At 46.9% G+C, this 14,028-nt stretch overlaps 1 protein-coding gene and 1 non-coding gene across 3 annotated transcripts in view; both read left to right on the top strand.

The window, feature by feature from the left end:
• Nucleotides 1-148: 148 nt before the first annotated feature.
• TRNAY-GUA (transfer RNA tyrosine (anticodon GUA)) lies at nucleotides 149-241 on the top strand. The gene is made up of 2 exons: nucleotides 149-185; nucleotides 206-241. It is a non-coding gene; the product is annotated as a tRNA-Tyr (tRNA).
• Nucleotides 242-6,176: 5,935 nt separating this feature from the next.
• LOC105187450 (ABC transporter A family member 1) overlaps nucleotides 6,177-14,028 on the top strand; it is a 39,469-nt gene continuing 31,617 nt past the window's right edge. The window contains exon 1 of one of the 2 annotated variants that reach the window (XM_011148253.3): nucleotides 6,177-6,842. The gene's annotated coding sequence lies outside the window, so the exon portion shown is untranslated. Of the gene's footprint in view, nucleotides 6,843-8,703; nucleotides 9,158-14,028 lie in introns of those variants that run through there. The other variant, XM_025304835.1, reaches the window with a different exon arrangement.

Below are 14,028 nucleotides of genomic sequence, written 5' to 3'. Positions count from 1 at the left end.
TCGTTCTTTTATTAGAAAATCTTTTAAGGAAAAAAAACGGAAACGTTTATGTTTTATGCGTTTCAATTTACGTGTATTAATTTATGACCAAGTAAATCGTAACATGGCTAACCATAGAACTTGTTTGTTGATGACACAGAATCGCGAACCTTCGATAGCTCAGTTGGTAGAGCGGTGGACTGTAGTGGGCAAGACGAATACGGACATCCATAGGTCGCTGGTTCAAATCCGGCTCGAAGGAATTTTTTTTTTCATTTATTCTTTTACTTTCTATCGTTGCAAATTATGTTTCCAAAAGACGCAATTTCTCGCTTTAAAATAATATTCTTCCTTTTATCGGATGGCCCGTAATTAATAAACATTAATAATAATCGTAGGCTTCTAGTTATTATCTGTAACATCTTAGTTTTTCACAAATGTATTGTGCGTAGAGCGATTATATATGACGCGAATCTGTATGTGTGTGTGTGTGTATGTATGACGCAGGCAGAAAATAATAATAATATAAATAATAAAAATAATAATAATATAAATAAAATAAAAGAACAGAACAATTTGGTTTTCTGCTGTTTTTAACTTACGGTTTCTCATCATTCTCGAACGGGCTCGCTGATTCACCTCCGTGTCCCTGCGTTCACATGCGAAACGTCAGGTCGAATTTTATTCCACGATCGCGAAGTATTTTTTCCCCCGAAGTAAACAGACGAACAGAGGGAGACTAAAAATAGGCTCCCATTCATCACTCACACTCGCGGTGTTGCGTGAAGGGTTATTTCATGGTGTGCCATATGTGTTATTGACTCTACACTTCCTGTTAAAAAGCCGGGAGACCCTCGATTCGAGAACGTCATGTTAATAGCCGGAGCAGCGTGATAAATCGTGAAAATATACTTGGAGCCGCGACAGAGGAGCGCAAAAATACACAAACCGGCAAGTGTTTTCGGAATATATTTCAGGAATTTATTAGAAAATAGTCGACCTGTCGGGATATTTCAGGATAGAACACGCGGAGAGGCATGATGAGCGTGGCAATATTTCGAGTATCACGGTGTAAAAATGTTGAAAGGGAACGAATGTAAAATATACAAACAACTCACTCGAGATATCGCGTGTTTTCTTTCGCTCGTATTATCAAGCGCTCGCAAAAGTTCGTCTTATCGCATTATGACTCCATCGACTGGCAAGATGAGTCACCCGAAGCCAGTTGTGGGATCAGACAGAATTATTTGAAAGTTAGTGGAATGTCACGATGGTGGATCGTGTCCATCGGTTTCGGTGGAAAACATGGCGTGTACTGTCCGGCTGTTATTAATGACGAGAAACATAGCTAAAAATTCGCCGAATTTACGCAAGCTTCTGGCATTAAAGAGGCGCGTTATCGTAGAAGAATAATGGAAAGAGGAACGGCCTTCGGCAAACGAGCTCGTTTTCGGATATGGGACATCGTTTGCCATAAGCAAAGCGTCAAAGAGGATATCTGGAAATCATCTGATCGCGTCACTTGGTCGTCGCGTGTCACGACGTTGATCCTGCGTCATTCTCTCTCTCGATACTTATCCATTTATATCTATTTCAGGGATCGGAATTCCGCGAGGGCGCGCCGCTTTTTTCGTCTAATCAGAGCGAAGTGAATTAGCCCCGACACGAGACCGCGCCTAAATGTTGCTTGCCCGCTCACACGGGAGCTCTTGGATATATTGGCGGGCAGCTCTTAAAAATATCTGTCTGAAGCTAGCAGAGAATAACACAAAAGAAGCAAAAACAAAGGAGATATAAAAATTAAAATTTGCACTAATTTATATCACTAAATAAAATCTAATATTTGCATTCATTTCCGTATAAAACAAATTTCTATACTCGCGACTTTTACAATACATGCGGAATAATTTATACAAAAAACTAACATTTTTTAATTTACAGATTTTCCACCCGCTGCAACCCTTTGGAAACTATCGTCAACCACCAACAAACTCAAGAACAACAAGAACAATTAATATTAATATTATACATTATCTTATATTTATTATATTTATTATACTTTATTTATTATATTATGATATTATATATTTATTTATATTATTATTATATTATGTATTTATTATATTATTATATTTATTTCATATCTTATTATTTTATATTTTATTATATATATTGTATAATATTTTATTATACTTATATATCTATAACAAAGAAATAAATAAATATAATATTTAAATATAACATTCTTATTTTATTGAAATCTTACACGCACTTTCCTAAAGATCCAAATACCTCCTCACTGATTATATTCTCCTGTTACAAAATCGAGAAATTGGAAGTCCCGAAAATTCTGCTTTTCCCGTATTTGAGATTTAGTATCAGGATAACATGATGACCGAAGAGGTAACACGAAGTTCTGGCGGGAAACCCGAATACCTCCTCGCTGATTATGTTCCCCTATTACAAAATCGAGAAATTGGAAAATCACGAAAATTCTGCTTTTCCCGTATATGAGATTTAGTATCAGGATAACATGATGACCGAAGAGGTAACACGAAGTTTTGGCGGGAAACCCGAATACCTCCTCGCTGATTATGTCCCCCTATTACAAAATCGAGAAATTGGAAAATCATGAAAATTCTGCTTTTCCCGTATATGAGATTTAGTATCAGGATAATATGATGACCGAAGAGGTAACACGAAGTTTTGGCGGGAAACCCGAATACCTCCTCGCTGATTATGTTCCCCTATTACAAAATCGAGAAATTGGAAAATCACGAAAATTCTGCTTTTCCCGTATTTGAGATTTAGTATCAGGATAACATGATGACCGAAGAGGTAACACGAAGTTCTGGCGGGAAACCCGAATACCTCCTCGCTGATTATGTTCCCCTATTACAAAATCGAGAAATTGGAAAATCACGAAAATTCTGCTTTTCCCGTATATGAGATTTAGTATCAGGATAACATGATGACCGAAGAGGTAACACGAAGTTCTGGCGAGAAACCCGGATACCTCCTCGCTGATTATACTCTCTTATTACAAAATCGAGAAATTGAAAAATCACGAAAATTCTGATTTTCCCGTATTTGAAATTTAGTATCAGGATAACATGATGACCGAAGAGGTAACACGAAGTTCTGGCGGGAAACCCGAATACCTCCTCGCTGATTATGTTCCCCTATTACAAAATCGAGAAATTGAAAAATCACGAAAATTCTGATTTTCCCGTATTTTAGATCTAGTATCAGGATAACATGATGACCGAAGAGGTAACACGAAGCTCTGGCGGGAAATCCGAATACCTCCTCGCTGATTATGTTCCCCTATTACAAAATCGAGAAATTGGAAAATCACGAAAATTTTGCTTTTCCCGTATATGAGATCTAGTATCAGGATAACATGATGACCGAAGAGGTAACACGAAGCTCTGGCGGGAAACCCGAATACCTCCTCGCTGATTATGTTCCCCTATTACAAAATCGAGAAATTGGAAAATCACGAAAATTTTGCTTTTCCCGTATATGAGATTTAGTATCAGGATAACATGATGACCGAAGAGGTAACACGAAGTTCTGGCGGGAAACCCGAATACCTCCTCACTGATTATATTTCCCTATTACAAAATCGAGAAATTGGAATAACACGAAAATTCTGCCTTTTCCGTATTTGAGAATTTGTATCAGGATAATATAATAAATGAAGAGGTTAGAAAAGACTTTGGCGGGAAATTTAAAAAACTTGCAAATTTTCTCAGTTTTTCAATTATATCGATTTTGTAACAGGATAATATGATGATAATGTAATGAACGAAGAGTTAATATGAAATTTTTTAATGTTTGTATATGAGGGATAAGAAATAATGTGGTGACACAAATAACATATTCAATTAATATTTAAATTCATTTTTATTCTTATATAATTATGTTTCCTTATACAATATATTTTGTACATTTTATCTTACATATATGTCTGATACATAATACATACTTTACAATATAACATTACAATGTAGCAGAATATATAACAACAATAAATGCAACATAATAAACGCATCGGTAATTACAATAGGTGCGAAATAATTTCTACGAAAAATCTATAATTACAATATAATAAAATTTATCACTATCTATAATTATAGATTTTAATATTAAATTTTATTGGACCGTACAAATTAGTACGTGTTTTATTCTTTGTATGTCTGCTTTTGATGTTTTTTAGTTTTCTTTGTTACGGTCCTGCCAACTTCATATGAAGTTAGCCGCGCTACATGATTTTTGTTCGAAACGGTACGAACTACAAAATTCTGATTAATGATACAAATTAATACAAAATGGATACGAAATAATCCAATGACTGCTATACGGTTTCACCGGTTTGGTCCTGTATTAGCGCTTCAGAGGTCTTAAAAATCCTTTCTTCCGCGGGAGTTTGACCTAGTCTCGCGGAAAGCGTCGAGCGAAGATTAAAAAGTCGATACAAGACCTCCGCCGCTCGATGTGCATCTCTCGCTCCTCTCTCGATACCACTCGCCGTTGCGCAACAATCTATTTCTCAGTCGAATGACTCCTGAATAACCGAACACGATATCGTGAGATGTATATTTTCCCCCCTCCCCTCTCTTGATTTCAAGTTATCGCGTCGCTCCAGGATTAATGTGAGAGAGAGAGAGAGAGAGAGAGAGAGAATCATAAGAAACGACTTCTCCTCACCTTAATCTCTACGTTTCTTCCTCTCCCCCACTCCCTCTCGCACAGCCATCCTATTATCGAAGGGGTAATAAAATTATCCCAGAGTAAAATTAACAGCTCGCTCGTTTGGCACATCGCTACGTTGTTGTAGCGCGGCATTGTATTTATCGGCGCTTATATATAACGTCGTTAAAATTTCTCTCGATTCTCTTATTAAAACGAGTTTAACAGCAGCTGTGCGCGCTCTTTCGTTTGACGTTCTATCGCGACGCGATCGCAAAGAGCTATCCCTAGCGCGAAGAGGCAATCCTTGTAATCAGAGGATACATACCGTACCGTCTTCAACATGCAACAATGACCTTGCACGAAACATCGCGTCCACGCGTTGACGAGCGGCGAGCATCGTCGTCGTCGTCGTCGTCATCATCAGCATCATCAGCATCATCAGCAGCAACCAGCAGCAGCAGCAGCAGCAGCAGCAGATAAAAGAGACAACACGTGCTGCCACCCTCCGCCGCCTGACGTCCGACTCGGGGGTGGCGTGGGAGATCGAAACGCGTCAACGATACGTCGCAGCGGGGATAGCCTGCGAGGCGATAGCGCCGTAACCAGTGACGTACTTGGCGAAGAAGCAGAGATCTCGTCGAGTACGGCATCAATTAGGGTAATTGTGCGAAAATGCGATGCAGCCGCAAAAACACGCGCGCGCGCCTCCTTTCAGCAGAAATCCGCCACGTGTAAGCCAATAATCGTTATCGCAGCGTGCACGTGTAATCAGCAGACGCTTATACAGCAGACGGTCTCTACGTATCACTAAGCAGTGGAATTACATCATCGACGTAAAATCCGCCGCATGTTTCATTAAACCGGCACTTAAGCTGACGTCGCGCGCGCGGCTGCGCGACGTGCGACGAGGAGCAATGTCGCACGAAGCGGATACATCCGATTATTATCCGACGGTCTCTCGCGCGGAAGCTTTCGTCTCCCCCGTCTGAGACACGACAGCCAGACTCTCGAGATTAGACCCTCGGCTTTCTCCCCCCTCCTCGCGAGAGGACAGTACCGTCGGACAGCCCTTAGCCGCGAGCGCGCTTAGATTTGAACGGATTTGTTTGCTCGCAGAGCGGCTCTCCGCGCGCGACAGCGGCTAAGAACAATATGCGCATATCGCTGCTACAGTATGAAGATTCAGTTATCGATACCTCGATAGTATCGCGATAGTGTGGCACGGGCCGAGAGAGCAACCGGCGAGCGCAAGCGTCGGGAACGCGGCGGAAGCGCGCGTGAGAGCACGCAGCCGCGGCGCGCCACCGCGCGATGCGCCTGTGCGAGCCAAGGACGACGACGACGACGACGGCGGCGGCGGCGGCAGAGGGCGAGGGCGAGGGCGAGGGCGAGGACGAGGACGTGGACGTGGACGACGGGAAAGGGGGAAGGCGCGACGTCGACGTCGAAGCCGAAGTCGCGGCGGCCGGTGCGGCTGCGGGGGCGGTATGTAGTTGGAAGGGGATCGGGGGTGTCGGAGGGCCGTGAACGCGTCCGGCAATCTCTCGCGCAGTCTGGTGCCGCCGGTCGCGACGGACTCACGCGCTGTTTCTATCGTTCAGTCGGCGAGACCGTGCGAGCGCAGTCGCGAGACGCAGGGGCGAGACGGCGAGAGGTCGCGAGAGAGAAATCGCGAGGAGTCGCGCGGCCAGGAGCGACTCGCGAGCGGGGAGTTGCGGTCGAGCGGAGTTTCCGCGCGCGGAAGACAGGAAGAGACAGAGAGAGAGAGAGAGAGAGAGAGAGAGAGGGAGAAAGAGAGAGAGAGAGGGAGGGAGGGAGGGAGGAAGGTGGAATCGCGCGAGTGGAATCGAAGCGGATTCGCGTGAAACCGCGCGCGACACCCATTCACCGTCGACAGTCGAGCCGAGTGACAGCCACGGGGGGGGGAAGGATCGGTCATTCGGTTGCGGGTGTAACGCGGAGAACAAGTGGAAGCGAGTCCGGGTTACGCGACAGCGCGACGTTCGATGCGACGGTGGTGCGCGAACCGCGCTGGTGAACCGCGCTGGTGAACCCGCGGCGGCGGCGGCGGCGGCGGTGACGACGACAACGACGACGACGACGACGGCGGCGGCGGCGGCGGCGAGGATGAACGACGCGGCTCGGTCGGCGCGCACGGTGACAAGGTAAGGATACCTCGACGTGACGCGATCGTGGCCACGATCGCGCACCATCGTCGACCAGCGACGACCAACCGCCCCCGGTCTTTACCACGTAATGGCGTTGATTGGGGATCGATCGGTGTCGGGGTGTCGGACGACGCCGCGCTGCAGCTGGCCCTCTCGAACGCTCGTTGAGAAGGGTGCAGGTCGGAGCCGTTCGACGTGGACTGCTGTCCAGGCCGGTGGCGGATCGATTTTCGCGAGGGGTGAGAGCGGAGGGCGGAGAGCTCGATGGGCGAGCGGAAACGGGGGGGGGGGCAGGGGCGCACCGTGTGCGTGGGCACACGGGGATGCATGTAGAGGTGTATGTGTGGGTGTGCGTGTGCGTGTGCATGATGAGTGTATATGCGCGAGTACGGGGGTGACTTCGAGAACAGGGTGAGCTTGAAGAGTAGCTCGCGAGGGCGACCGAGGGAGATGTTACGCCGAAGGTAAACCGCCGAGGGTAAACCGAATCTGTCGAGAACGGGGTGAGCGGGGGGAAGCAGGAGATGACGTCGCGATCTACCTGACTGCCGGAATTCGCTCTTCCGGCTCCACCGGCGACTTCCGCCGCTGGCCTCGATCCGTTCGATCTCTCTCGCGCGTCGGGAAATTAAGCCGACACAGTCAGTCCGACAGAGTGAGACGACGAGAGTCAGCCGCTACGAGGCGCGCCGCGTCGCGTCGCGTCGACGCGAGTCTTCGGCGAGCCGCTCTCTCGAGTCTCCTCTTCAAGATTGATAATGTGCACCTTGGCAGCGGGGCAGGTGGTTACAATGCACACGTCGCGCAACGACCACGTCGTGCTCCGACCGCTCGCTCCACCCACTGAACGACTGACTTCGCGCTGATACCCGTGTCTCGCGCTTCTGTCAACGTGCAGCGCGCACGAAGGCGAGCAAGACGTGAGGACGAGGACTCACGACTGTACAATTATTGGCAGCATGACTATGTGTGGATGTGTGTGTGTGTGTGTGTGTGTACTGTGTCGCTCGCATCGGTAGTCGACCGCCAAGTGTCCAACGGACTTTAGCCGCGTTTCGCGCCGTTGTGCTGCTGATTCCTCGGACTGAACGGACACTCGCATTTGTATTTCCTCGACATAATTACCAGGATTACCGCGATCCGGTGTGTTAAAAGCACACTGGCGAAAATGGCGGCCGCTCGGTAAACACGTTGCAGCAGGACGTAGTAAACCGTCGATGCGGCTCAGCAGAAAATCGTACGAAAGTACGCAAAGCGTACTTACCGAGCTGCTTTTTCCGCTCAAGATGCGGCGGATATGAATTATCTGCCTGGGAACTTGATAGTTGCCGCAGAGCTGCGACGAGTCGTCGAGTCACCGCGCCGCGGACTCCCCACGCGATTCTCCGACGCTTGACTTTCCAGGTGACTCGACGTTTCCCAGAGGGGGTCTCTCGAGGCTCGTTAGAAATTTGTCAGAGCGACTTGCCCGCGCCAGTCGCCAGCCATAACCGCAGCCCGACGGCTGTTTTCCATCGCGGTCGCTCCGTGTGACGATCAAGGTGTGACGAGCGCGAATGGCTGCGCTCTCGCGTACGTGTGCGCGTTTTCGCTCATGCCCGTGCGAAAGTGAGGGTGGCTATGTGACATCAGTTCGCGTAAAGGGTTCGTCCTTCGTGCGTGCGGACGTTCACCGAATGACGCGGTAGGGTGAATCGAGTAAGAAGAGGTCGGGGGGTACGCGAAGGGTTGCGCGCGGCACTTCCTCTAAATAAACCGGGCATACTTCGTCGAAGGACGTGGATGGACGATCGTGACGGGCGGAACATCACGGCCGACGCAAAGATAACGAGATAATGATTTTTTTATCTATCTTAGATAAGAAAGCGATCACGGTTGTGGCCCGTTCGCTTTTTCCTCGACAGCTGACATGAGCTGCGTCGCTTATCAGCTACGCGTATGCTGTAAGAAACAAAATACCTTCGAGAGATTATTATTATCGTCAGCTACGTGTCAGCGCTTTAACGGACAAAAGATTATGAATTTCCGGTGATTGCGAGATAACGATGCAGACGCGATAATCGCTTTTTATCTTTTCGTGGAAAGACACTGTTCGCGAAGCGCCACTTTGGTTCTCATGCGGATTTTTTATCGATCTCCTTCTCGCGTGATTTTCAATCGAGCGTTTGTCCACGTCACTCGACATGCGAGTCATCGCATGGGTCCGGCGATCGCTAAAAATTGCGTCGACCGCGCGTGTTACTTCCCGAACATAATTCCGAAGCACCGCCTCCTCGACGCTTCCCCCCTCGCTCAACGGATCAATTTTGAAAGTAGGTCGCTTTTTAAAAGCCCACTCTCTTTTGCCGCGTGAAATTACCACCAACTCCTATTATTATTATTATTACTACTACTATTATTATTATTATTATCGAAATAAACACGCGGCCTCTCTCTCTCTCTCTCTCTCTCTCTCTCTCTCTCTCTCTCTCTCTCGATTCTACTCCGTCGTCTCTCGCGTCTCATCGCTCTCGCGAAATGTTCCCTTTATTAATTACCGCAAGATCGGGAAGGTTCGATTAACCCGTCTTGGGAAAAGTTGCGGGGCAACACGCGCGCAGGTAATTCCATCACCCCCCTCCCGCGAGAGAACCGCGTCGAACGCGGTCGAGTTCAAGGAAACTGCTGGCACACGAGAATATCCTCCGTGGATTCGTCGCTGTACGCGCGACTCCCGCGGCACACGTCGCGGCTGTCGCACGATCCCGCGGCACTCTGAGTGAGTAATCGTCGAGACTCGCGGAAACGAAGCCGGGAGAGCACGTCGGCTTCGTTCGCGAGCAGAAATAGTCACCGGGCCGCGTCGTCGGACAACAAGCCGACGTGACTTCCTTGTTTAATCTCAAGTACTCCCGATGTAACTGTCACGGCTCGCACTTGATCCCTCGGGGACGGCCTTCTTTTCGAGTCTCTCTTTCTCTCTCTCTCTCTCTCCCTCTCTCTCTCTCTCTCTCTCTCGCTTGAGAGAGACGTGCAAGCTCGATCACGAGGGTGGCCCATTTCCGAGTAATCGACGGATGAACGCGCTCCGGCGAGGAGTTCACCTTCGGCATCGCCGCGTCGCGATGCGCCGCGCCGCGCCGCGCCGCGTCGCGCCGCGTCGCCTACGTTGCCGACGACTGCGTTAAATTGTACTCGAAGCGTTTCGCGTCGAATGTTACTTCGAGTTACTCGCTGTGTTAAAAGCGCGACGCATACGTGAGCCGTGCGGAACTTATTTATTTATTTATTTATTTATTTATTTATTTGACACTTTACGGGTAAACAGCCTTTGGCGTGATATATAAAATTGAAATGACTAATATAATGAAGATCAATCAAACTTACAATGGTGAAAAGTATTCAAATTCGCACATATGTCAATAACCAAAACAATATATACAAAATTGAATGAAAAATGCAGCGTTTAGTGCGCATGAGGAAGCAAAATGCGGCGAAGATTGCTTCTGAAAGCATCTCAATGAATTATCGAAGAAGTCAATGCGTGTCGAATATCCGTTGGCTATCATTAACATTCTGTTTGTGCAGCTGAACTTACCATAATGAACGTGCGATGCCTTTCAACGTGGAACACGATCGAATCGGCCTAGCTGGGCTATATGAAGTTTACACGCGGCGAGGATGGCGGAGCAATTAATATGATTGTGCAGAACTTCACTTTATCGCACGTCTAGATTCAAGTGACAATAAATTGTGACGCAAAAGCTCAGGCACATAATTGTGCGATCAGCGAAATGCATAGGATCATTCGCAAACCTGACCTGGCAAGGCGGAGAAACCGGTGATGAATCCTTTCCTTTGAATTAGAAGACAGTGATTCTTCCGATAAGGTGACCACAATGCCGATCCACATTCGAGGTGCGGGCGAACTAGCGTGACATAAAGAATATCGTTTCGAGTATCGCACTCTCGCTCTGGCCTTCCTTTTTCCGCTCACTCCCGCCCGCGCCGCCTTTCGCGCGTCCCTCTCGCACGCGGACTTGCCCTCCGCCTTTTCGCTTCCCGCCACTCGTCAGCAGGCGTCGCGTCTACTTTGAGCCACTTTGAGCCGAGCCTAACGACGAACCGCGATCCCGAGGCCCGGAGAAATCGATCGCGCGTCGATATATCCTGTCCGACATATTTGGATACGTCGTGCCGTACGAAACTCTCTCACCGTCCTTTCTCTCTCCCACGCCTCTGACCCTTTTCCTCCCTCTGATCCTCCTCCTCGGTCGATAGACCCCGACTCGTGGTTAGGCCGTCCTTCGCGCACTACCTTTCCTGTTCTCTGTCTGTCTGTTCTCTCTCGCCCGTGAAAACACGTCAGCGTCGTGACACTAGAGCAGACCGACATCAGTTAGAGCAGACCGGCATCAGTCGGATGCTCGGCAGTTTAGAGCGAGTTTTCAGCGCGAAAGAACGACGCGAGTGAATCGATCGCGAAGTCGTTCCGAAAATATTCCCGAATGAAATACTAATGTTCTCGGTAACTATCGGATTACGAGGCAAAATTGGAATCGCGTATTCCGCCTGCCGAGTCTCCCTCCCTCTCGCCTCCCTGCGCCTTCGCGTCCCGCTCGAGACGATTTCGAAGTCGCGCCTCGAATCGGCGAATTATTCTTCTCGGCTTCGAGCGGCCGAACGAGAGATTCCCTCGAATCGACGCTTCTCTCTCGTCCTCCGTCGCAAATGTCGACGATTGGACGATCGTACGACGAGCGGCTAAGTGGCCCTACGGATTGCTTCCTTAATTCTCCTCCTCAACTATTTGGCTACTGTGCTATTCGAGACCAACCGCCGAGCGAGCCGTTTCGGCGAGCAGTTCGATACCTCGGCCGAGTGTCCTACGAAATGTCGATAAGCGCGCGAGAGTCTTCGACAGGGTGCCACAGAGGCAGTGGCAGAGCGAGGTGATGATACGTAGATAATGGCTGATGTAAGTGCTTGTGGACGAACGGTCTTTCGAGTGGGACATGAGGGATGGGACGGGACGAGTGCAGTGGCGAATCGAAACTCACCACGTTGTTCTCCAACTTGGACGACCGAGCTGGAAAACGGATTTGGTGAGTTTCCCTTCCCTTCGAGTCAGCTCAGGTCGAATCAGGTCGCACGCTTGCCAGCAAAGTGTACCGTGTGATAACCATCCGTCATACTCGCGGATTTTTGCGCTGCGTCCACACGTAGACGTGCGCTTGGCGTACCAGGAAGCGCCAGGATGCTGTTACACGGGGTGAATCTATGAGAACTCTAGCACATTGAATATCCTCGGAAGGCTGCGGGGAAATTTATTAAGCACGAGCAGTGATTGCAAGATAAACAGTGAATCATCGTGCGGTGATGATAATTTCGCAAGTGGAAGCTTGAAGGATGCATACACATGAAAATCAATTTCATTTGTTTTCCCAAATGGAAAATTGTGTTCTCCTCGGCAGAGATAAACTCCGCTCGTTCTTTCGCGTATTAAAACAACTGGGCCGAACTAATTGAAAAGTAAATACTTTTCGCGATACTTTTTGTGCTGGAAATGTCCACGGCAATTTTCAAGCATCTACTGCACAATCTTTGCTCGATAACTTTTTCTCTCATTCCTCCACAGTTTGCAGGATATTAAAAGTGATACCCGGGCAGAAATCAAATACGGCAATTTTTTATGCCTGACATGGCATGACTAGGCAAGCCATAAGAAGGAATTTCAAGTGGTGCTTATCCCCGGTCGGAATGTGGCAATTGTCGTTGCGATATTTTCCGGATTATATCCTGACCAGCGATGACCAGTGATTATTTGGATACCTGATTTTTTGGGTCCTGATGGACATTTCATCAGGTTTCTCGATTTCAGGCAATTTTATCAGGGCATTCACTCCTTATTACGTGCCGGATCCGATAAAGTTATCCGGGCCTTGTTCGAAGTTTGGAAGCCGGATGGGGTTTTCATACGGCCGTGGAACGATGTTCTGCTCGGGTAATTGTCATTAGAGTTCATCCTGTACACAAAGTCTAAGCACGACTAAAATGCAGCGCGATAAAACAGCAGAATTGGCTCGCTAGCGTGCCGCCAGCCCGTCTCTCCCTTGTCCGCATGAGCGAGAACGGTGAGAGGGTAGCGGAGATTTCTTCGCGCTGCCAAATAGACCGAAGGTAAACAAAGCCTTGATTCGATTCATCGAATACGGGAAAATGACTCGAAGCAATCGGATTTAAATTAAGGGGAATGGAGGGTCAGATTACTGAAAAGTCGTGCTTGTTTTTGATAATGATTTTCTGACGAACTGAATAAATGTGCGAGAATGAAAATTTTACATATATTTACATAACATATGAAGAGTAGAAACATTTTGTTTTTAAACAAATATTCATATAAATATATTGTCAATATTGACACGTCCACTTAAATTTTAAACGCGTTCTTCTCGAAATTTTATTGTTCAACATTTTGCAATGATTTCTCCTACTGAGCTTCGTATCGATTTGAAATTTTAAAGCAATAATGTTTGTTCATGTGGCTCTCAGGTGAACCATGGACAACTCCGTCAAAATATTTCATTTCGGGATATTAATCTTTTTATTGTAAAAGAAATGAAGAATTTGAATTTTTTCCTAATAACAGCTGCCAGTTTGTTAATTTTGTTCGATTTTTTTTTCTACTGGTTCACCGGATAACGATAAGATCCTCCTCAAGATTTCTAGCTAAAATTCGCTCTGATCGGACCATCGGAAGCTGAGATATTACTGCAAAAACGATAATTTAAAAAAAAAAAGGAGAGTATATTTCAGCTATATATATATCGTATATTTATACGAATATTTGTTAATAAACAAAATTTTTCTACTTTTCATATGTTGTATAACTATACCTAAAATTTTCATTCTCGCACATTTATTCATTTCGTCACAAAATATTATCAAGATATTATCAAATATTAATATTTTCAAAGACAAAATATTATCAAAAACAAGCATAATTTTTCAGCAATCTCTGGTCCTCCAGTCCCCTTAAATTCTCGCTTTCGCGAACGATGGCGCAACGAAACCTCACAGAATAGCTTGCCTCCACGGAAATATCAAGAGGGTCACGTCGTGTTATCCCGTTCACGATGAAATCTTAGTCGTTATTGTCGTTGGATACTTTACGTATCACCGTTTACACGTTCGAGATACAATC

The sequence above is a fragment of the Harpegnathos saltator genome, unplaced genomic scaffold, assembly GCF_003227715.2.
Source record: "Harpegnathos saltator strain DR-91 unplaced genomic scaffold, Hsal_v8.6 scaffold650, whole genome shotgun sequence".
Taxonomy (NCBI): Eukaryota; Metazoa; Arthropoda; class Insecta; order Hymenoptera; family Formicidae; genus Harpegnathos; species Harpegnathos saltator.
This window is presented reverse-complemented; position numbering and strand designations above follow the sequence as displayed.